The 9,763-nt window shown below is 43.2% G+C and overlaps 1 protein-coding gene across 4 annotated transcripts in view; it reads left to right on the top strand.

The window, feature by feature from the left end:
* Nucleotides 1–11: 11 nt before the first annotated feature.
* PLA2G6 (phospholipase A2 group VI) overlaps nucleotides 12–9,763 on the top strand; it is a 168,279-nt gene continuing 158,527 nt past the window's right edge. For 2 of the 4 annotated variants that reach the window (XM_075833681.1, XM_075833683.1), the window contains exon 1: nucleotides 12–118. The gene's annotated coding sequence lies outside the window, so the exon portion shown is untranslated. The remainder of the gene's footprint in view (nucleotides 119–9,763) is intronic. The other 2 variants (XM_075833685.1, XM_075833682.1) reach the window with 1 other exon arrangement.

Genomic DNA, 9,763 nt, shown 5'->3' with positions numbered 1-9,763 from the left:
AACAGGAGAACCAGGATTGGCTAAGGTTTCTCTCAGCTGTGAATGTCCACCTAGCACGGACGCATGTGACAGTCTGAAGAGGTGGTGAATGGAGGCTTGTCGCGAGTTACAGCATCACGTGAGTGACTACACATTCCCTTATAAACGCTAGAAAGGCTTCTTCTGCTGCGTTATTTCCAGTTTGAATGGCTGTAAGGACTGCCTGTCATTTCTAGAGACGTCCCAGGGCTTTCATTACTTATCTCCGGGTTTTTGTATAGTCATTATACTATGCAATTCTGTCTAGTCTATTTCTGCTATTTAATATTTGGGAACCAGGGTATTAATATGCCCCTAGAGTCATTTAAAGGGATCAGACCATTTAAATGATGGTATCGCATAACATAAATAGGCCTAAAATAATATTACAGTAATATGGGTGAGATATTGCATACTTGCCTACTTTTCATAACTTACTACAGGGAGATAATGTGATTGGCGACAAATTTTCTGACATGTCCCGCCCCTTAAAATATAGCCTGTTGCCCTTGAACATATAACTGTGCAAGTCACAGTGCCCCGACAAATTAATAATTCAGGGGCCCTCTCAAACTAGTGACCACTAAAGTGCCCCCTTTAATGCACCAGTCATAGACGTGAACACTAAGTGATAGATTGTGTTATACCATGTGCAGGGTCTGAGGGGGCGGAGCATGACAGGAATTTGAAGAATAACAAAGAGAGAGTTCCTGTGTCATGCACCTTCCCCTTGGCCCTGCACCAGGCATGACATCACCCAGAGTTTTTTTTTTCTTTTAAATAAATGAACAAAAGTAAGATTTATGAACCCAAATTTCAGCTCCAAACAATAAACGAGATGGGTCAGTACTGGTAAATTATCAAGGAAATGGGGTAGTTTTTTTTTTTTTAAAGTAAAGGAGTTGTCAATAGCAACCAGTCAAATTTCAGCACTCCGATTTCCACGGCTATATAAACCCTTGCAACCACATGCTGAATATTCCCGATTGACAAACACAGCCCCACAGCAATGGCCATGATCGGAACAATTCTGATCGCTGTCGTTCACTCCTTGTGATGCTGTGATCAACAGCAATCGAGGCATCACAAAGGAATGATCGCCGGGGCTGACTGTTTTAAGGGAGAGCTTTGGATCCAATAAAAACTAACTCAATTATTAAATCGCACTCCGAAATACTGATGAAATGTATTGAGGGCAAGAGAAAAAGTATCTAATGTGAGGGAGGGATGAGGTGTCTGTTCAGGATAGGTGAAAGTGCTGAAAAGTATTTGAAAGGAATAGGGAAACTTCTCGTCTAGTGTGTAAAGCTCTACTCTTATCAGCATTTTTTACCTCCTCTTTTATCAGCAACGTCAGTGTAGGCACAACATAGGATTTTATTTATTTGTTTGTTTGTATGTGAGGCCTTTTTGTTCTTTTAACCTCTTTAACCCCAAAACTGCCTGTTTTGGCCTTAACCCCTTCCCGCCGCAGCCACATTTGGCCCAAATGACAGAGCCTAATTTTTCAAATCTGACTTGTTACTATATGTGGTAATAACTCTGGAATGCTTTTACCTATCCAAGCGATTCTGAGAATGTTTTCTCGTGATATATTGTACTTTATGTTAGTGAAAACATTTGGTCGATAAATTCAATATTTATTTGTGAAAAACACCAAAATTTTGAGAAAATGTGCAAAATTTTTTATTTTTCTAAATTCAAATGTATCTGCTTGTAAGACAGATAGTTATACCACACAAAATAGTCACTAGTTAACATTTCCCATATGTCTACTTTATGTTGGCATAATTTTTTGAACATCCTTTTATTTTTCTAGGACATTACAAGGCTTATAAGTTTAGCAGCAATTTCTCACATTTTCAAGAAAATGTCAAAAGGCTATTTTTTTAGGGAACAGTTCAGATCTGAAGTGGCTATGAGGGCCTTATATATTAGGAACCCCCACTAATCACCCCATTTTAAAAACTGCACCCTTAAAGTATTCAAACCGCATTCAGAAAGTTTCTTAAGCCTTTATGCGTGTCACAGGAATTAAAGAAAAGTGGAAGGGAAGTTTGCAAATTAAATTTTTTTGCAGAATTTCCATTTTGATCCATTTTTCCTGTAATACTGAAAGTTTTTACCAGAGAAACATAACTGAATATTTATTGCCCTGATTCTGTAGTTTTTAGAGATATCCCACATGTGGCCCTAGTGCGCTACAGGCCTGAAACAAAGGCCCCAGTAGCAAAGGAGCACCTAGTGGATTTTAGGGGCCTTGTTTTGTTAAAGGACAGGTGTCGCGAAAAAAATTTTTTTTCTATAAATTTGCTTTTAGTGTGTTTATTAAAATAAATGTAATTTTTTGTGTTTTACTTTTGTATTTTTTTTTACTTTACTATGGGGGCCGCCATTTTTTTTTCATCTCTGTATGTGTCGATTAACGACACATACAGAGATTGAATACGGCACATACATCCCCATAGAGATGCGAACGGGAGCCGTTCCATTCACTATAGTGTATGCCGTCTGTGTGGGAACGGCGCATGCAGCGCTCCCACACAGTCCAAAAGGAAGGTCTTCGGCCGAGCGACATCCGGCGCCATTTTCATGTGAACCGGAAGCCGCGGCCGGACAGTAAGATGACTACTTCCGGTCGCGGCTTCCGTCCATATGTTCAGAAGCAAGGACTAGGAGCGGAGGGAGCGGCGGCAGGAGCAGGTAAATATGTCTTTGTATGTTCGTGTTATACTGTGTGATTACCACTGTATCTAAGCCTACTACACTGTGCATTCGCTCAAAAAATGGCAGCACACAGTGTAGGAGGTTTGAACATTCAACCCCCTCCTTTCTCCTGGCACTAGCCAGGATAAAGGAGTGGGATTGTTTGAGCACACTAGAGCGAGTGTGTCTACTCCAATTTTGCAGCATAAAGCAATGAGGTTGCTCTACCACATGCCAATGCTGCAATTTTGTGAATTGCTCCCTCTAGTGACCAGCACATGGAAATGTTATAAATTAGAATCTAATTTATAATATTTCGTGACTTGTGAAAAAATTGTAAAAATTAGAATAATGTGTAATCATGTATATAATAACTGTTTAACCCCCAAAAATTTTTTTTTCTAGCGACACCTTCTCTTTAAAGAGGCTCTGTCAACACATTATAAGTGGCCTATATTGTACATGATGTGATCGGCGCTGTAATGTAGATTACAGCAGTGTTTTTTTATTTAGAAAAACGATCATTTTTGACGGAGTTATGACCTATATTAGCTTTATGCTAATGCGTTTCTCAATGGACAACTGGGTGCGTTTTACCATATGGCCAAGTGGGCGTTGTATAGAGGAGTGTATGAGGCTGACCAATCAGTGACCAATCAGCGTCATCTTCTCCCCATTCATTTACTCTGCAGATAGCGATATAGCTATATCGCTATGTGCAGCCTCATACACACACACACACTAACATTACTGCAGTGTACTGATAATGAATATACATTACCTCCAGCCAGGACATGATGTGTATTCATTCTTCTGACCACTTCTGTAGCGTCTCTGTGATTTACAGCACAGCACAGCGAGATCTCGCTGTGAATGACAGTTTACAGCGTAATCTCGCGAGACTACGCCTGCTATGCTGAGGATAGGCCATCAATGTTTAGGGACTGGACAACCCCTTTAAGCCTATGATGTAGCAGGCTTAGAGGGCCCATGAGACCGGATGACAGATTGTGTAATGCTGTCTGCTGGGCCCTGTATCTAAGCCAATCACATGGTAGGGTTAGATGCATGGCCCATGTGTGATCCTATCTGATGGGCCCTGTATTTAAGTCTACCACACGGTAGGTTTAGATACATGGCCCCAGCACACAGTAATCTTATACTGTATAACATTACTGTCTGCTGGGGCCCTGTATCTAAGCCTACCTTGTGGTAGGCTTAGATACAGGGTCCAACAGACAGTATCACACATGGGCCCTGTATCTAAGCCTAACACGTGTTACTAATCGATTTTTGTGTGTTTTTTTTCTTACAGGTTCGGTCATTGGACTACGTCGGATTCCAGGACTACTTCGTTGACGGCTTAATGGTTAATGAGGGTTGTGTTTTTTATTTTATTTCAATAAGATATTTTTTCTATGTCTTTGTGGTTTTTATTTAAGCAATATTACTACCGCCTTAGTAATGGCCGTCGGCTGATTGACAGCATCCATTACTAATGCGGTGCTTAGTGTTAGCCGCTGCAGAGACTAACCGTAACCCCCTTTATTAGCCCAGTACCCACCGCCGTCAAGGGTGCTGGGAAGAGCCGGGTGCGATCCAGTACTTGACCATCTGTAGTGATGGTCAGGCAATGGGATGGCCAAAGGCTGGTATTATCAGGCTGGGAAAGGCCCCCGTTGGTAATGCTGCCTGGTGCTACTTTATTGTATCTGGCTGGTTATGAAAAATGAGGGGGACCCCGCGACATTTAAAAAAAATAAAAATAATTGGAAAGAACGATGTTTGGTCCCCCCAATTTTCATAACCAGCCAGATACAACACAGCAGCAGCAGGCAGCATTACCAGGGTGGGAAGGGCCACTGTTTTTGGCCTTTCCCAGGCTAATATTACCAGCCTGTTGCCGCCCCACTTCCTGACCGTCACTACAGATGGCCGGGTACTGGTTCGTACCCGGCTCTTCCCAGTACCCCTGGTGGCGGCGGGTACCGGGGTAATGATCGGGGTTAGTGTTGGCCTCCGCACCTGCTAACATTAAGCCCCACCTTAGTAATGGAGGTTGTCAATCAGCCAGCGGCCATTACTAAGGCGGTGATAATAAAGTTTAAAAAAATACAAGCACATAGAAAAAAATATTTTATTGAAATAAAAAAACACAACCCCCATTAACCATTTTATTGAGAATAAAAAAACCGCTGTCATTGTAGTCATCGAATCCGATGTAGTCCAACAACCGAACTTGTAAAAAAACACAAACACACTAAAATAATTAGTAACACATAAAGAAGCGAAACAATTATTATACTTACCTTTCCTGGGTCCAGCGCTGGAGCCACAATGTCAGCGAGCTGGGCCCTATATCTAATCCAATCATGTGTGATACTGTGCTGAGCTGTGTATCTAATCCCATCATGTGATACTGTCTGCTGAGCCACTGTATGTAATCCTATCATATGTGATACTGTCTGCTGAGCCATGTATCTAATCCAATCATGTGTGATACTGTCTGCTGAGCCATGTATCTAATCCAATCATGTGTGATACTGTCTGCTGAGCCACTGTATCTAATCCAATCATGTGTGATACTGTCTGCTGGGCCACTGTATCTAATCCTATCATGTGTGATACTGTCTGCTGAGCCAATGTATCTATTCCTATCTATAGTTTATAGATATGCTATGCTGTCTCCTATATACACACACACACACACACACACACACACACACACACACACACACACACACACACACACACTTTTTTGTGGCAGACACCTATGTATTGGGGCTATTTCCCCTGACATTTTAAGCCCTTTGTGACACCCCTGGCTGCTAGTGCTGCATTGTTGGGTCACTTAGGGCCTGTTCACACGTATTTTGCCAAGCTTTTTTTTTAGAGGAAACCGCTCCGCAAAACTCGTCGAAAACCAGCCGAAAATGCCTCCCATTGATTTCAGTGGGAGGCGGGGGCGGTTTTCTCCCACGAGCGGTAAAACCGCCTCGCGGTAGAAAGAAGGACATGCCCTATCTTCGCGTGTTTACACCTCTGACCTACCATTGACCTCATTGGGAGGCAGAGGAAGGCGTATTTCGCTGAGTTTTTTGCCTGTAGCACTCAATGGCCTCGGGCGAAAATTGTGGCAAACAACATGCAGGAAGTACAAGATCTGCCTCAAAATCCCAAACAGAATTTTGTAGCCGAATTTTCCTCCTGCAAAAAAACCCCGTGTGAACGAGGCCTTAGGAGACCCAGCGATGCTGCGGACCATCGGCCATGAGAAGTTTGCGGGGGGGGCCCAATACGAACTTATGCATCGGGGCCCATGAGCCTTTAGCTACTCCCCTGGCCCCTGAGGTTCCAGTACAGTAAGAACCCTGAAATGTGACTCCATTTGGTAAACTACACCCCTTGAGGAATTAATGTAGGGGGTCTAGTGAGCATTTTGACCACACAGGGTTTTGCTGGATTTTTTAGAACCAGGATGTGAAAATAAAAAAAATATTTTTTTGCGAAAAGATGTAGTTCTAGCCCAAAATTTTTCATTTTCACAAGGATTATAGGAGAAAAGCACCTCAACGTTCGTAAAGCATTCTCTCCAAAGTAAGGCAATACCCCACACATGGTCATAAATTGCTATTTGGACACACAGCAGGGCTCTGAAGGGAAGGAACGCTATTTAGTATTTGGAGTAGAGATTTTACAAGATTTGTTTTTTTGACACCATGTTGCATTGAGCTATAGTACCAGTACAGTGGAACCCCTGAAAAATTACCCCATTTTGCAAACTAGATCCCCCAAGGAATTTATCTAGGGGGTGTAGTGAGCATTTTGACCCAACAAGTGTTTTGCAAAAATGAGTACATAATAGATGTTGCAGATTGAAAAATGCAGTTTTCCACAGATATGCCACTTCGGTGCCCAATGTGTTGTGCCCAGCTTGTACCACCGTAGACACACACCCCATAAATTGTTAAGCGGGTTCTCCAGAATACAGTAATACCCCATATGTGGTCATAAATTGCAGTTTGGACACACTGCCAGGCTCAGTTGGACAACCATTTGGCTTTTGAAGCGCAGATTTTGCTTGGTGTTTTACTGGTATTTCAGTTTTATAATGTGGGGGCATATGTAAGCTGGGCAGAGTACATCAGGGTATATGTAAACTGGGCGGAGTGCATTAGAGCATAATAGGATGATGTAATAATGTGGTGAATGAATAATCCATGGATTGGTGTGACACGCTTTGAACCAATCCTTTATGCACAGGCCGGGTTATTGGGTATTATACAAAATATCTGCGCTCCAGTATTGCCTAATCTTTGACTTCTCCACTAGCCCTATAAGCAGCACAAGGCCCTAAAGTTTCCTCATCTCCGCTGCATCTACAGGGTCCACCTGTGGGGTTCAGCAAATGACTATGTGGGGTATTTAGTGAAATTCTACTGGACCTAAAAAATGAGTCTGGGCCGTCATTTAGCATAATTTTGCATCATTGCATTTTGGGAGTCATAACGTGTTATTTTTCCGTTGACAGAGCTGTGTGAGGGCTTGTTTTTTGTGGACCAAACTGTGGTTTTTATTGGTTATATTTTGGGGTACATACGATTTTATTTTTATTTTTTTTATCCCTATTTATTCCATTTTTTGGGAGATGAGGAAACCCAAAAACAGCAATTCTAGCACGGTTTTGTTTTTTCATTTTTTTTACAGTTTTCACCGTGCAGTATAAACAACATGTTAACTTTATTTTGCGGGTCAATACGATTACAGCGACACCAAATGTATATAGTTTTTTTACGTTTCACTACTTTCCCACAATAAAAATATTATTTTCTAAAAAAAAACATGTTTTCCAGTACATCCCTCATGACAGCACCACAGGAGGTTGCCCTATTGACCTCTATAGGGACAGGAAGACAGAGAGGTTAAAAGGCCCCTCCCACCACCCACTTGCCAGTGTTCTCCCTGTCCCTACAGGGTCAGGAGCAGAGAGACGTCGCTCCTGTGTTGCTGCAGGAGGAAAAACTCAGGCAGGGGGCAAGATCGGGGGGTCCGTGCACTCCCCCTTCTTTTCCTCCTAAAGCCTAGGCTAATACCCCTCTAATTAGAGGTCCCTTAGCTCCCAACCTAAGACACCTACCTTAGGAATCCTAGGCAGGTTTCCGGTAGTGTGTGGGGCTCGGGATTCCCAAGCAGTCTTCGGCCTGGCCGCGTGAACAGGCGGGGACTGGCAGCTCCATAGGCTTGGAAGCATCTGCAAAAGCATCCTCGCTGCGCCGCATAGCAGGCCTCAGTCGCCGGCTATGACGCGGCCGCACCTCAACGAATAGCCGCGACCAGAAATGACGTCGGGCTACTTCCGGTCTGCGGCCATCTTGGAAGGCGGGAAATTCAAAATGCTCGCATATAAAGGGACACTCACAGGTATGTAGTTAGAGCTGATACCTCTAACTTGGATTGATTTTTTGTGGATTGCATATTGCATTGGCTGTTACCTGTTGCGGAATGGAACTTCATCGTTCTGACGGAATTCCGGATATGTCCCAGGGTCACGTGAGTCTCACCCTTGGGCTAAGGGTTATGACTCCTTATGTATGTACACAATACTTTACCTGCCTTCTGTTTTCTCTAGGATAAAGATTCCTCTCAGAAACAAACTGATAAAAAGAAGGTTAAAAAATGTGCGACTTATGCAAAAAAATTGCCAGAGACACATAGGAAACAATTGTGTCAGGATTGTATTGCAAAAGTACTAAAAGAGGAACAACCGACATTTATGTCTGAACTTAGGGCCATGATTCGTGAAGAAGTGAGTCAGTCTACCTTCCTCGCCCCTCCTCAAGAAACTCCCTAACACTCTCGGGCAAAAAGACCACGGATTGAAGTGGATCAAAAATATTGTCCTCCATCTCAGGGGTCTGACTCGGAGCAGGAGTGTTATTACCTATCGGAGGGTGAGTTAGAAGAAGAGGAACTCTTGCCTTCAACTTCATCCACTCAAGAGAAAAACATTTTCATCTCTTCTGAGATGTCTGATACCTTAATCCAGGCAATACGGGAAACCATGGATATTCCCGAAGAAGACCAACCATATACCATCCAGGATGAGATGTTTGGGGGTCTAACGGAAAAGATAACAAAGATTTTTCAGGTAAACGAAAATCTCAAGAGAATTGTAACAACTGAATGGAAGGATTCGGAAAAGAGGCTCTTCATTTCAAGAGAATTTAAAAACAGACTTCTCTTGGATCCAGAAAACACTAAACCTAAAAGTAGATGGCCCAGTAGCCAGGGTTGCTAAAAAAACGCAATCCCATTTGAAGATTCCTCTCAGTTGAAGGACGCCATGGACCGAAAGGCAGACAGGCTACTGAAAAGAGCTTGGGAATCTTCCTCCGCTATGATCTCTACTAATATCGCGGCCACATCGGTAGCAAGAGCCAATGTTTATATGGTTAAACCAGCTGGAGACCCATTTGATGATGAAGACATCACGACAAGATCTATTAGAATCTCTACCCTTACTAAAGATGGCAACCGGATTCTTGGTAGACGCTTCAGCGGAATCCAAAAGATTTGCTGCCAGGAATGGGGCTCTCTCAAATGCTGCTAGAAGAGCATTATGGCTCCAGTTGTGGTCAGGAGATACGAAGTCCAAGAACAAATTGTGTTCTATCCCGTTTACAGGTTCTCTGATGTTCGGTCCTCTCCTAGATAACATGCTGGAGAATGCAGCGGATAGGAAAAAGGGGTTTCCAGAAGAGAAACCAAAAGAGCCCCCTCAGTTTGGGAGGTTTCGCCAACAGAGGGAGACAACCTTAGGCCTCATGCACACGACCGTGCTCGTAATTACGACTCGTAAGTACGAGCACGGGCAGCCGGCCGCTTTTGCGAGCCGTGCTCCCATTATAAAGTATAGCAGCACGGCCCGTAAAATGAAAAAATAGAACATGTTCTATTTTTTTAACGGCACGGGCACCTTCTCAGTGACAAAACGGGAAGGTACCCGTGGCTAACAGAAGTCTATGGGCCCGTTATTGCG

The sequence above is a fragment of the Rhinoderma darwinii genome, chromosome 7, assembly GCF_050947455.1.
Source record: "Rhinoderma darwinii isolate aRhiDar2 chromosome 7, aRhiDar2.hap1, whole genome shotgun sequence".
In the NCBI taxonomy this organism is placed as follows: domain Eukaryota; kingdom Metazoa; phylum Chordata; class Amphibia; order Anura; family Rhinodermatidae; genus Rhinoderma; species Rhinoderma darwinii.
The sequence above is the reverse complement of the archived record's forward strand: the minus strand, read 5'-3'. Positions and strand labels throughout refer to the sequence as shown.